General features: G+C 31.5%; 1 pseudogene; it reads left to right on the forward strand.

The window, feature by feature from the left end:
- The first annotated feature begins 257 nt into the window (after positions 1 to 257).
- Positions 258 to 14,753, forward strand: part of LOC131852977 (succinate dehydrogenase [ubiquinone] flavoprotein subunit, mitochondrial-like) — a 43,612-nt pseudogene continuing 29,116 nt past the window's right edge.

Consider the following 14,753-nt stretch of genomic DNA (forward strand, 5'->3'; position numbering starts at 1 on the left):
TCTTAGGTACATAGGTATTCATTTGTTGCAAATAAGGCAAGATCCAATTTTCAAACTTATAGAAAAAAACTGGTTTAACAAAAAAACATCAATATAGAAAATCTACTCTAAGTTGTTTACTTAAAATGTATTTTAAATATTTATATATAATTGAGTTAATCCATGATTCTACCGGGTATACGATATAACTAAACTCATTACACAAAACAGAATAAAAAATAAAGTTGACGTTACAAAACAATTTGATGTACATATTTCAATTCTGCAATATTTTCAATAATTTCAATAGGAAATAATAAAAAAATTAACTTAGACTACAAATATTTAATTGAATTATGTTATTTGCTGTTAGGGTAAGTAACTTTTTATACTACATCTACGTAGTCCATGAACTCTATTTTATTTATAGCAGATAATAATATACATATATATATATAATATTTTTGTTAGTATCTACTAACGAAAATATCATTCTGACCATATACTAAGCTTATATATTTTTTAATAAACATTCTATCATACACCATTAACAGGTACCTGTATTATACGTTTGGAAAATACATAAAAAATATCAGACGTTCATGTACATACTACGTCATAAATATTCATAACACTGGAAAGATTTTCAGTAATGGGACCTAATCTGACATAGTAACTACATTGCTATGGATATAATTATAGCAATGTTTTTACCACGTTAGATTACGTTAATGCTAATTCTAAACCAATGACATCAAATCCTGCTGTATTCACCACTGATATGACTTTATACTACATCCAACATCATACCACACTATTGTCGAGCGATTATGTATTTACTGTTATAAGAATAATAATAGTAATAGACGTTTAGGGCCATCGAACCTAAGCTAAGCAGAGCTCCTGTTATGGCTACTAGACAACTAATATAAATACATGGAAACCTTTTTTTTCACAAAGACATAAGGTAATAATCATAGAAAACACCTAGAATGATATAAAGAATAATACAAATATTCGCAACGTATGAGGAATCGAACCCGCGACCAACAGAGTTAAAGCGGTGGACTAACAACTGATCATATATATCAAAGAAGTAATCCGATACAATTTCTCACACAATAAGAAAATTAAAAAATACTATACAATACAAAACAGTTAACACGACTCAAAGGAGGCGTCCACCTTCTCTGATCTCTAAATGCCAAAGCTATGATAGAAATTGTAAAATTTCTATCATAGCCTTTGTATCTTTTCCTCTTTTGTCCGTAAAAATACAATACGACGCCAGCATTTAATATAGTTATTACATCCTTTCAGACATTTTTCAAAGCCTCCGCACAACTTTGTAAAAAGAAATCTCTTACTAGACGTGAGTAATAAATGTACATTTGTACTAGTATATCGTAATTAATCCTTGTAATTTTATCATTCACTTATATTCCTCATATATTTACTTTGAAGCATACATAATAACAATCTTGTTGGTTACGCCACACTACAGCGATTGACAGTCGATAGTATCAAACCAGTAAATTTTAAAAATATATTCATTTTTTTCGTAATTGCAGTGTCAAACAAGCTGACGACCACCTGATAGTATGTGGTAACCTTCGTTTACATTACGTTATCATGTGACGCCTGCGATACTACTTATGTATATTAAATGGTTTTTTGTGCAATGAGAAGTATAATCAGTAAATCAATTTAATGAATGTATAATTAAAAATATTTTTATAAATATTTACTTATATAGTTTTTATTAGATATACGCACACGAATCATCCATTCCATTTGCCGGCTCTTCGTTATATGTCTTTTTTGTCCGAGTTAGGTACTGTTCAAAGGACGCCATCTTGTGCCACTCGAAAAACCAGAAGTGATTATATTCTCAATCTAGATCCAAATTAAGCTATACAAAGCTTGTATTATAGGTACTTGATAACTGATACAAATACATAGATATAACATCGGAAGTAAGTGTGCTAGACCACCGAGGCCTTCAAAGAAGATAATTATAAAGATAATATATATTAAGCCGCCATTATAAAGAATATATTAATATTAGAATATACTTATACCAATCTTGGAATATATAAACTCCGAAGTCTACTGTGGGTTCTACAATTCTAGGTGTTGGTAGGATTAAATTTAAGTATGTTCAGTCGCCCCCAATTCTCCGATTGGGGGCGACTGAACATACATAATTCTCTCTGGGTAATCCCGAATTACAAGCTGTTCGCGGTTTGTCACCATAACTGAAAGAGGGATATTAATAAGCGTCTACGGCCCATATGTAGTAAGCGTCCCCCCACATTTACGTTACATCTTATATAACAGGATTAAATTATTAACTTACAACATAATTAATTTATTAACTTAATCATTATATTCAGACTACTTTGTCTAACGATATATATAGTTCAGTTGTATGAGTATTCTTCTTTTCGGATTGGGCCAAGCCTTGCATATTCGCTAACTAATGTGCCTGTATCTGGTAAGCATGTATGTAGATATATCACATATTTGATTTACAAGCATGCAGTACAAGGGAGGGGCTATGAGGGGGCTGGAAAATCGACACGCGTGGTAAAGACTATAATATGCAATTGGTGATGCCAGATTGAGTTCTCCCTAAAATTAGAAGGATTTTGTAGGTGACGATATAAATTTAGTGGGAAGACGAAAAAGTACACAATGTTTTAGCAAAAAATGATCTATAGCAAAAAATGAGGACGAAATCTGGTATCTCAAGAAAAATAAGAGAGAGACTCGAGACTAAAAAACAATAATACAAAATTGATTAGACAAAAATAAGAAGGGCAGCATTAATTTATTCGTGAGATGATTACTACTGATGCAGAAATTATTTATAACATTTTTATTTATTTTTTTAATATACTGAATTTCGGGGCGATTTTGGGCAATCTGACAACACAGCTTGTAATGTATACACAGAATACCTATAACTGTCATACGCTGTTTCACAGACATGTGTATCTCTACCTTATCGAACGTAAATTTGTGTGTGTGTGACCTGTCTGAGGCTATCCATCGATTCGTCGCGTTTTAGTTTACTTTGTGAGCTATGTGCCGAATTGAAACTTGAGAGTACCATTAAAATTACCGAATATAAACTTATACTGCTGGTTGCTTGCTGCGCAAAAATTACAATATTTACAATGCTGAAAAAAGATTATTCATGTAGGACATTTTAACCGTTTATGAACGTGATGTTTTTTTAATTGTCCAGTCTATAGATTCAGATCAGAAGAACTGGCATGAAACTTAACTGAACTCAAATAGTATTTATTGTATTCAATAATATTTATAAATATTCAGATATCTATTTAAAATTAGGTTAAAAGCTATATTTAATAGGATTGTTTATAATGAAATCATCGATTCTGGTACACACATTACTATAAAATCTTCTGTTTCACCGTCAATATATCAAGAATCAATCTCGTAAAGTCATTGTAAGACCAACTAGAACTGTGAAGTAGTTGTTGGGCAATTAAAGGGATTGATAGTCTTGTGGGTCCAAATTTATATGACGTATTTCTAATAAGTATGGGAATACTAGGCACAGTTATCACTATTTCTACCTAATATATCACTAAAGAAATATCTAAATCTATAATAAAAAAATAAAAATAATCTAAATATAATCCTGATAAATAAGTACAGACTAATTTCTTCTGTGCTAATAGCGACCTGCCTGGCATCGCACTAGTTTTTAACAAAAAAATATATTTTTTATATTCTAAGCACATATATATATATTCCCTTCGATATTGATGTCCTCTATAAAATTGTAGTACATCCCTTTGGTCTATTGTCAATAGTTTCCATAACATACGCGATATAAGGATTTTTTATATTACTTTTCACACGTTAAATTACAGTTATCATACGTACCTAACTTTTTTGAAAATATTCGATGGCCGATATCCATTAGGGACAAAATAAGATTCTGATGGTATTCTTTTTAAGTGCAAATAAGTAATAACATTTTTCCTTTTTATAATATTAGTATAGATTCATACAGTTATGCAACTCAATAAATTTTAATTACAGAATCCCTGCATATTAATTGAAGGAGTTTTTATGTATATATATTTACAGTAAGTACACGATGTGTATGCTATGTTTTTTTATATATGTATGTCAGATTTTTCATAAAACGAGGTAAATAAAATATTACATTGGTAGATAAAAAACAAACAAATAAGTAAAAATTAAAAAAAGAATTTGAATATATGTATTGCTATAATTCATGTAATACAATGATGTTATGAAGGCTATTATTTAGTAGTTAAATTTATTCAGATCATCTTCACTTGTTGTGATGTTCTTTATTCTGAAACGGCTTCGGTGGTCTAGCGGTTTACCATAACGTTTTACTTCCGATGATCGCAGGTTCGATTTCTCGCACGGTGTAAACATTGTATTCATGACTATGACTGTATGTATCGGTCTGCTTGTTTTCTATTGATATTGTGTATGTATTTACAAAAAAAGTCTAAGTATTTATTTTAGTTGTCTAGTACTTACCCATAACACAAGTTCGTGGGACTAGATGGCGCTGTGTTGTGTCCAGGATTATTTATTTATTACATTCTTTTATTATTTATATAATTCTTAATAATCAGCAAAGAGCATGTGGCACTCTACAAAACGTAAACACCATAACCAGGGAATGTAGTCAATAATATGTTATTGTTTAAAAATTGTAGTGCAACATCGCTCGAAGTGTTACGTGATCAATCATCACTGCCATGATGTTCTCATCATCGGAGCTGGAGGCGGTGGTCTCCGGGTGGCTGTCGGTCTGGCTGAGCAGCAGTTCTCGGTCGCCCTCATCACCAAGGTGTTCCCCACGAGGTCGCATACCATTGCAGCACAGGGAGGCATGAACGCAGCCATAGGTGTGTATCTTCTTACTATATTCATAATATTATAAATGCGGAAGTTTGTCAGTGTGAATTGATGGATGGATGTTTGTCACTCTGTCACGCATTATCATAGCGTAATGGTTTACCACGTCGAGTGATATCAAAAAGGCCGTCAAATTTATACGACAATGTATAAACGTAATATAAACATCACATTAAAAACTATTTTGGAGAGTATATCAAATATCATTAATATCATCAATATAAAAATTGATATATTTATATTGATGTCTGACTCTCTAATGAAGAAAACAGCGACTACAATATTAAAAATTAATCCGAGAGAAGGATTAATTTTTACTCTGCCATATTGGATTCAAATAGAATCAAAAGAAATATGGGCATGTCGCGTATTGTTTTCATATCCGGCTTAATGGTTGTCACGATTTGTTTTTACTGCGATAATTGACATTGTTGTAATGAAATACAGTAATTAAAGAATACATGCTATATGTTACAAAAATTGTGATATAAATTTGTGTTTTCTACAATGTCCATCAACAACTAAATGATTATGAAATACGACGTTGTTCCGTAATAAGTATCAATTATACCATAGACATGTCCAAATTTCGCATCGAATATATGAGTTCAAAGTGGCAATCAATTGAAAGACTCAATTAAAAAATTATACGTCCATAAATTGAAAAGCACATTTTATCCAATTGGCAATATCAATTACTAGATTACTCGATACTTCGTGTCAGTCACTATAATGAAAAGAGCGCGAATGAATTTTATTACGAGTTACACATACTCACACATCGACACTGTTGCATCGGTTTTAGAAATAATAATTTATTCTATATCGGAACTCTATTTGTACATTATTCAGGTATATTCGTTATATTATATTAATACGTATATATATAAAACACAATTACTATTAAATGTTATAAAACGAAACGAAACGAATACGAAAATTTACGAAGTTTACGAAATTTCATTCAATAAATTATAGTTTATATGGTGAAGGAGTGCAGATAGAAAATAAGTTTAATCAATTAAAAAAACATTACACACACTGTCCTGTATTTGACCCGCACAGGCATATACTCTTTTATTTATTGTTATTGTTACACTCTGTGGTCAAATTGAGGAAAGTAATATTATTTGTCTATAGTCAGTCAGTGATTGCCTAGTGGTGAAATTCGATTAATCTATCCATACAAAATTAACAGAAGTGTGTCTAAACTTTGGCACTTTCACACTTGATAATATAACAAAGCGATAAAACATTCAAATCGGCCAAGCCATTTTTAAGTTTGAGCGAGAATAACGAACAGCAATTGATTTTTGTATATATAGACCAGTTGACCTGGCTGCATTTTGTATCGTCTACGAGTATTGTGAGCAGGTCGGAGTTAATTACCACTTTTGATCATCGTTATTAGTAATCCTAAGAAATAGTTTATAAAAGAAAATTCTTTATTCAATTGAAAATAAATTTAAACAGTTTTAATTAGTCGTATTTATTTTTTTAAGCTACAGCTCATTAAGAAATCTGTCTCATAACAAAAAGAACGAGCAAAGAAACTTGTGTTCTGCTAATACATGAATTAATTTGCGTGGCTACCTCAGTCTTTCAATATTTCAGTAGCCAAACAGCTCGCTTTGTACAATGTATACAGTGAGAAAAGGAGAAGCATTACAGCAGACGAGGCATAACATTTCAGTCCTCGGAATGATAAGCCATGAGCGGTATCATGGGCATCACAGGAAACGTGATATCAATAGTGCTGATCATGCATATGTAGCTGTGTGTGTCAGCTTGTTTTTCATTATAATTAGTTTTTTTATATATTTAACTTATTTTCATTAATAAATAAAAAGAATTTGTAAATGATAGGTTGCTATATCACTACAAAAGTTAGCTATTGAAGGTAAAACGCAGTAATTATTATTATTATAAAAAAAAATATGTAAAGAAATTTAGAGCTCTTATGTCTTCTAAAATCATCACTGTATTAGAAAGAAACAAGTATTTTCAAGTCTGTCTAGCCGTTTCAGAGTTTTAACGAGACTATTGGGCAGCAATTGATTTTTATGTAAGACTCATTGGAAGTAGATGACACTATTACTATTACGATCTCGGTGGTCTAGCAATTTATCATATTGCCTTATTTGCGATGGTCGCAGGTTCAGTTCCTCGCAATAGCCTTGTCACGACTGTTGACAGTGGAGAGAGATATATAATTTGACACATAAATGTTTTTGTGTTAGATTAGAACCCACAGCCTCTAGCGTGTAAGTGGAGATAGTTTACCTAGGCTACTAAGCAAGCTCGCTATTCTATTTTATTATTACATGCTTATATATATTATCTAAACCCTATGTTGAATACAATACTATGTCGAAAACAAATAGTTAAATATGCAATTGCATGCAATTTTAATTATGCTACGTCGAAATAACTGGTTAATTCGCAAGTTATATGTAAAAATTATAACGTTAGCTTTATTGCAATTGAAACAGTCGTAACGATTTCCGAGTATTTGCTATCCATGATAAAAATCCATTAATTGAAATATACCCAAAGTTTTTTAGGGCAGAATTTGTAATAAAAATTCATACTCACGTTATGTCAACAGGAACGTTTTAGTGGAACTTTGTTTAGAGATTCGACAACCTTTTATTGTTCATTTATATGTTGGTAAGCACCTCAGCTACAGTTTCGCAAAGTGCAATTTCACGAGGGGCGTGGTTTCGGTCCCCGTACAATACAAATATTTGTATGTATGAGTATAACTATTTGTATGGGTCTGTGTATGGTGATGTTGATATTCACTATAATAATCATATAGTAATTACTGTTTTTCTTCAAGAATTTATCCTGATGGTTTTCAAGGAAAACCGCGTGGAGTTCCCCTGACATGGTAAATTGCAAGCAATGGGGACATCAGTCCACTATTAACAATCCCGTTTCCCCCTAAAAATGTGTGATACGTTACTTCATAATGTGCTGCCATATGCTTTTATGTATATAGGCGATGGTTACCACTTATCATTAGGAGAGTCAGATAACTTGTTTGCCATTATATTAACAAAAAAATTAAGAGTTTGTTGCCCTACGCACTACGTGTTGTTGATTAACTACAATACGGACTTTGTTTAAATCTAGTCATAATTAACCATTGAAGAGACATAACATTCCTAAGGTCGTCACTCTATAGCGTGGGCGACAGTTGATAAACATTTTCATACTAAATTTCAAAGTACAAGGAATAGAAATGAATAAAATCCAGTCTGAAATGTAAAAAAGAAAATGAACAAGCAGAAAAATAAGATACTTAATATAACGAGTCATAACAATAATGATACCTAAAACAATATATAACGCTGTGAAATCGCCCTATTTCTCTCAGTAAATATTCTTTCTGCTGTCATAATTATGATTATTACATTAATAATTATGATATACTAACAATTATATATTATTAATATAATAATAATTGCATAATTGCTGTGTATATTATATATAATGTATATATTTATAATATGTATACGTATTTTATATATTAATATTATTAATGTTTCTTCTACTCCATCATGCGCCATCCACCAGCTTCTGTCTTTTCTCCTCTACCCAAAGGGTGTCTGGAAGATATCGCATAAGCGATAAGACCGCTTTTTGTACCCATATTCTAAATATTGTTTTCTTTTATATATATATATTTTTTGTTATTATGGTGCAATAAAGAATAATAAATAAATAAATATAAATTTTATGTTATATACCTACGTGATTTTAAATCTGGCAGACACAAAAAGATTTTTATGATGTGACTAACTTTAAAGTGATGAAATTAAAAAAACTAACTAAAATTCTTAATTAATCCGAGAGACACCAATAGGTTCGCCCCCACCATATTAGGTCAAAATATAGCAATCCAAAAGTGGGTTGACAATGTCACTCACACAACTCACCCATACACACAAAGTAAAATTTTAATGTCGCTCGGAGTTGAACTCACGACCACTTGGGCATAATTCAGGATAGTTAACCACTTTACGACGCTCACTTCCAGATAACGAAGTTTGTGTACATTTAATCAGTAAATAGATATTACTCATTTCAGAGATATGTTTATTCTTCAGATTATCTGAAAAAGAAAACAAAATTCTTTTTAATATATATGAGCCAACTGTACATAAAACTATTAAAAAAATTATAACAAGAATACTTTCCAAAGTAACTAAGTGACTAATAACAACAACAACAACAACTTTGTACTCACAAGAAAGTAAAAGAAAAATATTATTTCAGTTTTTATTTTCTTACGGTATGTATAATTATTTCTAATTGAGGTTCAATACTGTCCTTTTTTCTGATTTAAAAGTGCCTATATTAAGTTTATTTAAATAAAAATTTCTATTCGATTTTATTCTGAAATATATCGCAATTGGTGATAGACAGACGATCAAAGTTGAATATATAAGTTTTCCGTTTTACCAATGTTGTAGGGAACCCTAAGAAATATACATACTTTACTTAACGTCGACTACTAACTTACAATTACTTGGCTTAAAGTTGCTACCCTTATACAGGCTAAGGGAAGCAAAGTAAGTTACAGTACACGTGTAGTGATTGTGTCTACACTGGTGCATATGAGCTTAAGGCTACATATCCCCGATCCCTCTCCATACAAAACGTGTTACTAACAACATTTATACGATGAAATTTTGACTATAGGATAAGGCAACTAATACCACATTTCACAGTAGACTATTTCCCAACGTTTGTGCCATACCCCACCTAATATAAAATAGGAAATTGTTAATTAAACAGTAACTAATTTTTCAAAACATTTAATAAAAAAAATATTTCATATAATTTCGCATTTCATATAATTTTAATAAAGAGTCCATTTTAGAATTGTCCCCCTTAACAAACAAATTACACTTCTGTGGGGCGTCGGCGTTGGAGAACACTGTACTAGACAGATTGTATTTAACTGTTAACTATATATCGTCGGTAAAGCAATGCAATATAAGGGCGCCAAAACCGCGTAGCTTAATTACAGGTATATTTTTGTTTAATTTAGATTGTTTGATCTATGTTTGAATCCCCCTATGTTTGATAAATATATTGAAATTTTAGTAAACACATAATTAAAAGGGTATTTAAAAATGGTCAGCATTGAAACGGTTATACAAGATTTTTTTTAGAATTACACTTAACTGAATAAACCCGAATGTAGCCAAAAAACCTATCTTTAGCCCATTCCTATGAACAATTATAAGAATTTGAAAAATTAGTAGAATATTCGAATATTAATGAAATTTCAGAATAATAAAAATATTTACTGTAATAATATCAGAGTAAGCCAATGTAGAGCGGAACGTTTTTGGGAACATTTCGATTGACGGTATTGGTTTTGTTCGTATAAGGGGAGATGTAAAATCTCTGAATAGATATAAAACAAGTATTGAAGAATTCCTACATTCCTTCTTTTATTGCGCGGATACACTCCTCTTAAATACATAAATTAATTCTCAGACTCGTGTAGACACACATTTGTAATATGAGGTTTAAAATTATAGCCTTTGAATGAATAGGGCTTGATACAAACGCTTGGTGGCTTGATTATGTAATGCTGTACGAACAATTCTCATTAAAAACAGATTGCGATATTGTAGATGCAGTTACAAGGTTTTCAGTTCGCAGTTGTAAGAGTGAAGCGGAAAATAGTATTATACTTTGCAGCACAAAGACTAAAGACAATCGATTTCTATACAATAATTTGTTGCACTGTTCTTTAAAAATATAATCAGTACTGCAACGCATAAATTAATGACATAATTAGTTATTACAGGCACAGTAGCAAAATAAACACGTAGATTATAACTTCTTTTATATTTTTATGTACGTATATAGATATTATTCTCCTTAAGTGTTTTTATACAAAACAGAACTGAACACAATGTTTCTTTTGTTTGAAAGTTTATTTTATGCCGCCCTCGTAACCATTCGTGGCTTGATTGACTACGAAATATGGGTAATAAATATAACCTTAAAATGTGGACTATATCCACAGCTCATAGGCTCATCCGGCTTGAAGAACCAAACTAATGTTTTTATTATCTCCAATCGACACTCATCTTACTACAGAATAACAATATTGTTTTTTTTATTTTTAATTAACTTCAACAAGTACAATTCATTCGTTATACTAGAGAATGGGTGCTACTCGTAGGAAAGAATAAGAGTTGAGTTTCTTGTCTGTTTTTCTAAGACAACTTTAGGAACGTTTGGAGTAAAATTAGCGAGATTCTTTTGTCATCAGTAGCGGACTACTGTTTGAGTTTTTAATTAAGAATCCAATATCTATGTATCTAAGATATTGTGATAGTATATCTGTCTCGCGCGGTCGTCCCCCGCTTCCCTCCCAGACCGAGATTTCTGTGCCGGTCGTGCCTCTCCCACGCCGTTCGCAAGGGGATGTTTCATTCTAAGGTAAGTCAGAGCGTCTAGCGACGCTGCTTATATGAAATCGGATAGAACTAAAAAAATTACTGTCTGTGTTATGTATTTAAGTCTCAGATAATTGATAGATTTGGCTGATTAATTGTTTTTGGTTATTTGTCGCGAACTTTATCCCTGCACAAAATGAAGACATGTCTTTATAGTCTGTATGTACTTACTGTTTTAGTTTTTAATTTTATATACCTACCTACTATATATACTACCAAGGTAGACTAATGTATAGGCTAACGTCGGCTATATCCATGACAAAGGACTTAGATGTCATACTTCTTGTTCTGTAATTTCACTACAAGAGATAAGAGGCATTGTATGATAGTCCTCCGGTATGGCAGTGTTTCATACACTGCCATACCGGTACACCGACGGCACGCTATATCCATGGTTCATCTATACATAAATAGAATAATGACCTTTCTAATTAATGAAGATAAAAGTACATAAGTGTGTACTACAATATAATACATATATTATGTATAATTATAATGTATAATAATATGCATAAAATATGTCTATTATACACTTTCTAAAATCGACAACAGAAGCCGAAGACTATTTATAAATCCTATATACAAAAAAACAGCATAAGATTGTTCAGTTTATTTACATAAAATTTCAATTACATTAAAGAAAATAAAATATATCATGTTGTTATTTAAAAAAAATGTTGTTAATATCTAATCAGTGATTTCACGCGGTCAGTTCTAATTTTTAAATATATTCTTCGACTAATTTCTGCCTTAAGCGTCTTACCATGATGTGGTAGAAATAAAACTGACAGAATAAAAATGCGTGTATAAAATTTATTTCATTACTCAGTATTTTTAATCTAAACAATGCGATTTGCCAACAGGCAGCATGCACGAAGATAAATGGCAATGGCATTTCTACGACACGGTCAAAGGTTCGGATTGGCTCGGAGATCAGGTATCGCATTTACATTATTTTCCCAATACAAATGGAATTTTCGCAAAATTTAATCCAGATTTTCACGGAAAAAGTGATGGCTGCACTCACCGAGGCTTAGGACTCAAACTTGCAATTTTCAAAGTAATAGCTTTAACGTATCAGTAACGTCTGTCCTTATATTCGTTAAACCAAAATTTATACCTGCAGTAGGTATATGTTATAGACAGCATTGAAATATTATTATAGAGAAAAAAATTGTGTTTTGTTTGTAATAAAATAGATAAATAAGTACCTAGTAGAAACATCATAGAAATCACTTAAATAATTGAATATGTCGTATTTCTAAACACATAATGAGCTATTATAAACTTTGTCGTTATGAAATAACGGATCGGGGTATATATTAATTTATTATAATAATAACTCTGGACAATTAACTATGCACGATACAGTTTCAAGTTAACCAGAGCTTGTGTTATGGGTAGTAGACAACTGATACTTAGACATATTTTTGTAAATACATAATATACTCAAAATACCCACACTGTGAGGGAAGTGAGGAGTACTAAACCTCTGAACAATCGAAGTTATTACTTTGAGTCCCCTGTTGCTATATCTCATATTATACAGAAAGCTAGCGTATTGTTTATATTAGACTTGATGTGTAGGTATATGGATTAGTACGAAAGCTTATTTATTCGTATAAAATCAATCTTTGTCTACAAGTGTATGATATAATGTCTAGTACCTTCTTTCTCTATGTAAATAATCTACATAAGTCTGTAAGATACATCTTTTTTTTCTTAAGGTCACACATCATCCCGGATATGAGGCTATTTCCAGGCTGGTTATTGTATATACAAACTAATTCTTTATTACGACCTATATTTAGTACCTTATCCAATTTTCTTATTTTTCCTTTTTTATTATTTGCTATATTACAGTTTGTATTCTAAATAGATTTATTTACTATTTTCTTTTGCTTTCCTCTGAATCACTATTTTACAGTACTCTATGAATTTTCCTCTTTGGTTCCAATTCGCTACTATTTCTTTATAATTTTCCTCCTTCACTTTAATAACAATTTCAATTTCCAGTCTTAATCTTAGCTTGTCAAAGCGAGGGCAGTGGGTAATTAGGTGCTGTATAGATTGTGACGATCGCGACACCGCGCCGTGACCTCACGGCACCAAAAATGGTGTAGATATACCACAAACCCGCCGTGTCACGTGAACAGTTGTAAGACACTGGTTAGAGGGATAATTGTTTATCTGTGCGTAATCAGTAATTATAAGTTATTTCCCCGCTATCTACCACTGGTTCTCTGCCAGCATATTCCATTAGGGCATGCACGATTCCATAAAAGATAATCTACTTACGTTGTAACAAACAAATACCTGTTTGCAAAACCCATTTGATGTATTTGGATCGGACGTGGCGAGACTAGCCCATCTACAATATCTGTCGGATTAATTTTGTTAGTTTTTCGTGCTTTTATCACCGGTTCCGTGATCAAAAACAATACACACATTTTTTCAGTGTAAATCAAATTTGAATTCACGAGTATCAGTATTTAAATCATTGCAATGAACAAGTACGCCGGTGCAGTTTTTTTTATTAGGAATAGTAAACAAACGTGAACATGACTTTGTAGCTCACATAAATATTAATGAACTTATTTCTCATTAAAATTGTTTGCTACATCAGACTACGTATAGTCGGCTTCATAAAAACATGTGTCAATTATAATTGTATTATACTTAAAACTTAATTATTAACCCCTGAAGAAACAAGATAGGTATGTGTGAGTTTGACGTCCGCGTATTCATAACCCCTAAACGAATGAACCCAGGTGACCATGGCTGACGAAATCGAGGTGGGTTTTGGCTATTCTAGAATTTATGGATATGGTCAGGGTAATTTTTTCTTTTTAAGTTTCTTTTTGTATTGGGGATCTCCAAACATTTATAAATTCATTTATGTCGATTTATCTGTTACGTAAGCAAGTATTGCAACATATTAAGTAAATAATGTATACAAATAAAATGTACAGACTCCACTAAGATTTTTCTAATCCTAAACTAAGCAGATTATGTAGTTCAAATATATCTAATAAAAATATACATTTTACATTGTACACAGAGCATAATCAGATTTATGCAACATGAGTTTATGTATTGCGGGACTAAAACTCGGTACAATGTGTCATAGTGCTATACCATCAACATTTTTTTTATAGTATAGGAGACAAATAACCTTGTGTGTCACTTGAAAAGTGATTAACACCACACACCCGCGCGTGAAAAACACCCGCAACTGAAAGAATTGTATTCATGTTGACGATCTTTTAAGAAAGTATAAGCTCTTTTAACCTTAAAAGTTTTAGAGTATCATATCACTTCAAAAATACTATTCCGGGATAT

Source organism: Achroia grisella, unplaced genomic scaffold (assembly GCF_030625045.1).
Source record: "Achroia grisella isolate CSIRO2021 unplaced genomic scaffold, CSIRO_AGI_Agris_v1 utg874, whole genome shotgun sequence".
Lineage (NCBI taxonomy): Eukaryota > Metazoa > Arthropoda > Insecta > Lepidoptera > Pyralidae > Achroia > Achroia grisella.